General features: G+C 43.2%; 1 long non-coding RNA gene across 1 annotated transcript; it reads left to right on the top strand.

Moving 5' to 3' along the window:
* Positions 1 to 705: 705 nt before the first annotated feature.
* Positions 706 to 3506, top strand: LOC130143130 (uncharacterized). The gene is made up of 3 exons (XR_008819652.1): positions 706 to 754; positions 1336 to 1498; positions 1819 to 3506. It is a non-coding gene; the product is annotated as an uncharacterized LOC130143130 (long non-coding RNA).
* The last annotated feature ends 3311 nt before the right edge of the window (positions 3507 to 6817 follow it).

Here is a 6817-nt window from a genome sequence, read left to right as displayed (position 1 = left end):
AGCAAGAGTAAGAAAACTCTTAGGTGCCCTGGCCTATTCCAAAATGACTGATGCTCTCAGTGAGACTATTAGAAATATTTAGGTCCACAAGCTACTCTCGGTATGGTTACAAGGATGAAATATGAACAGCAATGACCCCCTTAAAGAGAAGTCTGGATATTTATGCATTTAGAACTCCTCACAGCTCAACATTAAAAGTGCATGTTCAATCCTGAGTGCCAAAGCATTGTTTCATTAACTTAGTTATGTCTGTAATCATTTGACTTACAGCTGAACTTGGTCAGCTAAACTGTACGGTGGTATTGATCTAAAAGGGGATCTTCAGATTACACTGATCATTTTCGAAAGAGATCTTGAGGAGATATTGAAAGTGTGTCTATTATTATTATGTCTTCTGCTGTTTCCCTTCTGCTGAAATCACACTCAGATTGGGGACACAAATGTCTCAAATGATTTAGACTCTGTCTGTGTCTTTACAAGTTCAGTAATAATACTCTACTGTGCAGGAGTGTAGGCATGGGGATATGTTCTTGTGTGTCCTTCCTGTAAGGAAATAACTGCTCAGGGGCACAGGAATGTAGAAAACAAAGCCAAACAGATTTTGCATATTTTTCAAATGGGCTGCAGCAGAATTATCTGCTATTTTTGCAGTTGTAGTTCCTTTCTGAACAATTATTTCCTTTTCCTCTTTTTTGGAATGTGAACCTCACCTTTGTTTTCTAGTTCTGACTCAGCTAATACAGGACTATGCCGGGTAAGTAAAACAATGAGGAAATAAGGAATAGATCACTGCAGGATTAGTTTTACGTTTTAAATACAGACTGATTTTAGAATTACTATTATTGTTGGGTCAGAGGTACTTGGAAATACAAACAAGAGCCTTAAGTGAAGAAACTGTAAAGATGTTAGGACTTAAGTGTTGCTGCTTAGTTTGAGCCTCCAATACAAACTATAAACTTCTAACATGGGTTGTAAGGAAGAGTATTATTTTCCTGGTCAATAATTAGTTGATCAAAAGGAGTACCTGGTAATCCCAAATTTATTATTTATTATAATGGCAATATCCTTAATTTTCTGAATGGCACAGAAAAGTTAGAGCTCAGTCCATCAAAGTATGTAAGCAGATTGGCTTAATGCTTTAGACTGATGACATGCTTAAAACCTCTCCTGGACTGGCAGTAGATGTTTTACTCAAAGCACAGAAACTGCTATTAAGAGTTGTAACTCTGGGATTCAGCAAAGGGGGCTGGAAAGTAGTGGTGGAAGAAGTATGACTGCTCCTAGGTGAAATGGCTGGCGTAATCTGGCTGTTTTTCTTGGTTGTTGCTTTTGCAGTGTTCAAGTACCTCTAGTGATGATCATTTCCATGGCACGTAACTGCGGTCATATGGAAGTATTTCATCAGTTGAAAAGGTGTATTAATGTAATGCCTTAGACCCTCATTGAAAATTCATCATTCGTGTCCTCCTGCTGAGAAGAAAATAAAGAGGTGGTATAGGTAAGAGGTATTTTCAGTTTCTTTTCTTGGCTTCAAGGTATGACCAAAGGTTTCTGTCTGGTGATAAATATTGGCTGATATTCACAGATGCTTTTCTTGCACTGCTGACTGTCTTGAATACAGTCATCAACTCAGGAGTTGTGGGGATTTCAGTCTGATGTCACAGCATGTACTGGCTACTTTTTTTTTTTGGTAAAAAGTTATCCATGACCCCTTAAAATTATATTTTTCCTGAAAAATAATTTACCCATAATGCTGTTTCTTTCCTAAAGCCATTCGGGTTCTACAGTTCAGTTGTCAGAGGTTTTCCTTTGTTTCAGATTTCAACCTTCAGTTTGGAAGAGAAAAGAAATAAGGATATGAGACCTGAAGACATGCAAGTGGAAAGCAGGCAGGGGAATGTGATGGAGTGATGTTGACAGCAAGGCCTGTCCCTGCTGCCCCAGCTTTTTAAGAGCCTTCTGGCCACTGAGATTTTGGTTTCATGTCCTTTTGCCACTGGACCTAGCCTTGCCTCCACATGATATCCCGGGAGTCGTGTTCCCAGCTGTTGCACCCTTCTTTTCTTGATTAACCTCTGGGCAGCAGACAGTGAAAATGGCACAGAATGTATTTGCTAAATGAATGTGAAAAAAATCTGTCAGGCTGATGGCTTTCTTGGCACAGTACCCCTCAGTAGCAGTACATCAGCAGAGAGGATGGCTAGGCTTTAAAATGGCTGAGTTCTCTAGTCTGTTCTCTCTGCCAGTGCTGTGCTGGTGGGATTGAGCTGAGAGTCTGTGTAGGAGTCAGGACATTTCAGACTCCTACTCTCTCACATGTCTTGACACACTTTTATTGTACCCTGACAGCTGCTTTCATGATACGTTATCTGTCACAATGTCTTGTACTTTTTATACTTTTTTACTATATTGCTTTTATACTACAGGATCTGACCATAAATGTTCTCTCTTTGGTTTTGCCACTCTTAGCTGCAGTGCAAAGTGGTTGGGTCTAGGGAAAGGTCATTTTTGGGACTCGGATCCTGTAACACCATTCTGCCTCTTAGGCTTCATAAGGTGATGGAGAAACTGTGCTAATAGGCACTTGGTACCCTACTGCACTGCCAAGGTTTCCCTGGCACTGCTCTGCCCAGTTTCAGGTGTGGTGCTTAAAGGAAGGCATTGACATGTTAAGGAGGGCACAGGCAGAGGAGATCCAGGCCAGGAGTGAGCATTGGTGATGATCACCTCTCTGGCAGACATGAGCTCTGAGGATCAGTTAAATGAAGTGCAGGAGCTCAGAGGACATGGTCTTTCTGTATGTATTGATGGCTGCAAAAAACAATCACACATTTTCTGGCTGCAGGACAAGGTGTAATGGGATGAAACCTGTGGCAAGGACCATTCAGACTAGGTGGTAAGAAAAAATTTTCTGCTGGCAAAATGAGGGAGTGTTAGATTGGTGAGGTTGGCCAGATGTAGTGGGTTGACCTTGACTGGATGCCAGATGCCCACTAAGCTGCTCTGTCACTCCCCTCCTCAACTGGACAAGGGAGAGAAAACAAAACAAAAAGCTCATGGGTCAGGATAAGGACAGGGAGATCACTCAGCAGTTACCATCAGGGCAAAACAGACAACTTTGGGAAATCAGTTTAATTTATTACAATCCAAATTAGAGTAGAATAATGAGAAATAAACCCAAAACTTAAAAACACCTTTCCCCCAACCCTCTCTTCTTCCTGGACCTAACTTTACTCCAGCCCAGATATCTCCCCCTCCTCCCCTTGAGCAGCGCAGGCGGATGGGGAATGGGGGCTGTGGTCAGTCCATCACACATTGTCTCTGCTGCTCCTTCCTCCTCAGGTGGAAGACTCCTTACACTCTTCCCCTGCTCTAGCATGGAGTCCCCCCCTTCGGCAGACAGGCCTCCGTGAACCTCTCCAACACGGGTCCTTCCCACAGGCTGCAGTTCTTTACCCACTGCTCTAGTGTGGGTCCTTTCCACAGTGTGCAGCATGGGTCCTTTCCACGGTGTGCAGCATGGGTCCCTTCCACGGTCCTTCAGGAACAGGCAGCTCCAGCGTGGGTCCCCCACGGGGTCACAGGTCCTGCCTGCAAACCTGCTCCAGCCTGGGCTCCTCTCTCCATAGGGCCACAGGTCCTGCCAGGAACAGACTGCTCCAGCACAGGCTGCCCATGGGTCACAATCTCCTTCAGGCATCCCCCTGCCCCACCGTGTGCCTCCATGGGCTGAGGGGCACAGCCTGCCTCACCGTGGGCTTCACCACGGGCTGGGGGGAATCTCTGCTGCGGCCCCTGGAGCCCCCCCTGCCCCTGCTGCGGCGCTGGCCTGGGGGGCTGCAGAGCTGTTCCACTCACATGGTCTCAGTCCTCTCTCCCACCTGCAGTTTTGTTGCAGATTCTTTTCACCTTCTTAAATACATTATCCCAGAGGCGCTCCCACCATCACTGATGGGCTCGGTTTTGGTCAGCGGCAGGTCCATCTTGGAGCTATCTGGCTTTGGGTCCATTGGACATGGGGGAAGCTTCTGGCTTCTTCTCACGGAAGCCACCCCTGTATCCCACCACTACCAAAACCTTATCATGCAAACTCAACACACCAGTGTCTCTGTTTTTGGGAACCTATGAGAACAGTTGAACAAGTGCCTGCAGAGACAGACACAGTAATAACCCTGGACCTCAGGAGGTCACCCTGTCCTGCCCACGCTTTTTTTATAAAGTCCAGTAGAAAGTGCCATGAGGGGAAGACTATGACTGTACCTCCTTTTCACAAAGTACTGGCTAGAAGCAGGATGGATAAATGGTAGCCACATTTGGTATTAGTCATGGGCTATGAAGGCATATACTTATATTTTACATCTGCAGCTGAGCGCATAGAAATTCCCAGTTTCCCAGGTACTTTTGAATTTGAAAGAGAGCATCTGACACCAGCCTTCTCTCTGACCCAAATTAGGGCACATGTCAGAGATACTGAAGACTTCTCATCCTGAGCCGCCTTGGAAAGGAAATATATACTGACACAGAGGAACGAACACCTTTGACAGGCAATAGCAAGAGTTACCTAACCCAGCACAAGTCTGGCAATAAAAGTATTGCTCCTGCAGGCACTGGCTGCATGACAAAGCAGGCAGTTGAATGAACATGATCAAATGTTGTTGATAAGTGTTGTAACTAACCAGCAATTACTTTTTCTGATCTCATTTATTCTTTTTTACCGTTGTTGTTTTCATGTTTGTTTCCAGTTTTCATTTCTTCTCAGAAAAACCACTGACATCTTGCTGATGCACAACGGGAAATGTTTTGGTTTTGGGGACTAGGAAGCAGCTTTCACACTCATCTACTGCCACAATTTATAGCCTGTACATACAGAATTTTTTCATTTGTGTTGATGCTTCCATGTTGTCATATTTTCCTAGTTTTTTTTAAAAAAAATGCTAACTTTGGTATATTTGAATTTTGAAGGCTTGCAGTGGACAGAAATACTGCAACACCTTTAGCTTTGCTACACCATTACACATTTGTGAGTACTGTTTTTAGAACAGCGCTTATCAGCTGTTGCCTTTTTTTGAAAAAAATACCTCAACATACTAAGTTCAATTAAATCCAAAAAGGAGGCAGTAGAAAAAAAAGCTGAGGGTTGTGTGTTCCAGAAAAACACCACAGTAGCATGCAACAGATAGAAGGACATGTATAGGGTTATGGTTGCAATGGAATACAATTGCCATTCTGGACTAGATGAATAATTCATCCAATCTAGTATTGTTTTTAATAGCAGCTACTATCACTGTTTCAGGGAAAATTGCCAGAGATTACATAATGGGCAGTTACTGGAATAACCATTTGTCTTGAAAAACAGGGGTTCAAACCTGCTCCCATTTTGTTTGCAAACGAACCCTACGATGTTCTCATTAGTTACATTGTAAAGACTTTCCAAGTCCCAAGTGCTGTTTTCTGCAGTCTTGCGGTCTGTAAGCCCAAACATGGACTAAGATGTAGGAAAAAGTTTATTTTTATCTGTTTTGCAGTACACTTGACTGTCTTGTCCCAGTCATTCACTGCTTTTACACCCATTCTTGTTCCTTTCTCTAATTTAACAGTTCCACTTTATTCCAGTCTATTCTCATGTGTCTTTGCCTTCAGCTGGACTAGGTCTGGTTGTGCCTCCTGCGATCTGTAGCTTAACTGTGCTTTCCCCTCTCTTTATGTCTCCTTTTCAGAGAAATGTTGCTAGATTTGGACAACCACACTGAATTGCTTCATATCAGACTCTACAGGGTAATATTTTCAGTATTTTACCTTTCTTTGTTTAGTTGAATGTTTTGTTTCCTTGTTTTCATTTCTTTTCATTACTGAACAGAGATGTTTTCATTCACTTATCAATAAACCTGCACTGTTTTGCCTGATAGGTTAATTTAGAACACAGCAATATGAATAAAGCTTTTTTTTTTTTTTTTTTTTCCTGTGCTATTTTTGTCTGAAATAAATTTCTTCTGGCATTTTGGTATCTGCTTTCCTATATTTATTACATTCATAGTTTTTTTCTCAAAATAGTCTCTAATCCTAAATAAAAATTGTAATGGACAATTTTATACTGTCCCTGGCCATGTCCTGCTGTTCCATTCTGTCATTCCCAGTGATTGTTCCACTAAGGCTAGCAGGACTGGAGTACTATCTCTTGTCACAAAACATGCCATTACCTCCAGAATACCCCAGACACTATCTGGCCACTGTCAAGAGCATCTCCATTGCTCCTGCTGCATGACTTTCCATTCCCTTGTGTTTTCCCTAGCAGTGGAGCACATCTGCACTCTGTGGCCCCACATAATGTCTGGTGCTTAGGACTCTCACTGCCTGTCAGTTGCCACAGTAGATGTGCCACAGGAGCATTTTCTGATGAACTTTGAGGTTAGAAAAGAACAATGAAGTTCCAGAGGGCTGTGGGTGAAATGGTAGGGATTTCCCCAGTGCCAGAAGTCCCTTGTGTTACCTAGCCTCTGACATCTCACCCTTTTTTTGGAGCTGACAAGGGCTGGATGCTCCTCAGCAAGGTGCCGTTGCTCCCAGGTTTGTTGTAGCTACCATTTACCCTTTCCATGAAGACAGTGTACACTCCACTGTTTGGATTAATGCTGGAGGAGGGATCATGAGAGTTGGTGAGGCTTTCTCTTTGAAAATAATCTGTCTCTTGCTCTTCATGTAAGTCTTTAGTAATTAATTTTCTAATCTTGCTAAATTCCAGCCTCTGGTGGGTGACCGAGAAATGCTTGCCAACATGCTGTTTACTGCTGAGGCCATGCAGTCTTGACTCCTGCAACAG

This window comes from Falco biarmicus, chromosome Z, assembly GCF_023638135.1.
Source record: "Falco biarmicus isolate bFalBia1 chromosome Z, bFalBia1.pri, whole genome shotgun sequence".
NCBI classification, from domain to species: domain Eukaryota; kingdom Metazoa; phylum Chordata; class Aves; order Falconiformes; family Falconidae; genus Falco; species Falco biarmicus.
The sequence above is the reverse complement of the archived record's forward strand: the minus strand, read 5'-3'. Positions and strand labels throughout refer to the sequence as shown.